This window comes from Panicum virgatum, chromosome 6N (assembly GCF_016808335.1).
Source record: "Panicum virgatum strain AP13 chromosome 6N, P.virgatum_v5, whole genome shotgun sequence".
Lineage (NCBI taxonomy): Eukaryota > Viridiplantae > Streptophyta > Magnoliopsida > Poales > Poaceae > Panicum > Panicum virgatum.
In genome coordinates this window covers 48,000,015-48,000,850 of record NC_053150.1, presented here as the reverse complement: position 1 = coordinate 48,000,850, position 836 = coordinate 48,000,015, and the positions used below count along the sequence as shown (strand labels likewise).

Below are 836 nucleotides of genomic sequence, written 5' to 3'. Positions count from 1 at the left end.
CAGGTTCGACCACGCCCTGCAGGCAGCGCTCGCCTACGACGCCGCCATGTTCTTGTTCTACGGCCAGAAGCTGCCCAAGCTGCGCAGGTACAACTTCCCGGCGACGCCGCGCCCAAACGTCCCCGAGGTCGTGCGCAAAGGGCTCACCGTCGCAAACGTCAAGGCGATCGCGGAGAAGCACGGACGGAGCTTCGGCCACTTCCTTCCGCTCCCACCGGCGCCCATGATCCCGGCCGCACCACCAGCTGTGGCACCGTCGCAGATGGCGGAGGCTGGTGGCGCTGCTGCTAGTATGGTACATATGGAGTATTACCGATCGAGATGACGCTCATACAGGTTGGAGATAGAGATACAGTAACGCCGTCACATCCTCGAAGATGCCTTGAACATCCGATTTGCGAGCCTCTACAAATCTTCCACACCTAATCACCTACCAAACATTAATGTCTTGGCTCATGTATCTTTCCCAATACGTTTTAAAGATTCTTCTTTAGCCCTCTCCCGACTCCGTTGTAGTCTAGCTGGTTAGGATACTCGGCTCTCACCCGAGAGTCCCGGGTTCGAGTCCCGGCAACGGAAACTTTTTTTGCCACTTTTCAGTGCCATTTTTCCTTCCTGCTGCGCTGACGCTGTGCTTCGGCTTGGTCTCGTACCCAAGTCAAAGGCTGTCTTTTTTTTTTCCTGTTTTGGCGAAAGGAAAGTCAGCGGCTTCCACCACGCATGTCGTTGTCCTCGCGACGCACGCGGCGCGGCCGCGCCAGCGCCGCGCGCACGCCATGGCCAAGCGGCGCCGCGCGCGCCGCGACACGGACCGGTGGTGCGACGCGCCTGCGCCT

At 59.2% G+C, this 836-nt stretch overlaps 1 non-coding gene across 1 annotated transcript; it reads left to right on the top strand.

The window, feature by feature from the left end:
* The first annotated feature begins 506 nt into the window (after positions 1-506).
* TRNAE-CUC lies at positions 507-579 on the top strand. The gene has a single exon. It is a non-coding gene; the product is annotated as a tRNA-Glu (tRNA).
* The last annotated feature ends 257 nt before the right edge of the window (positions 580-836 follow it).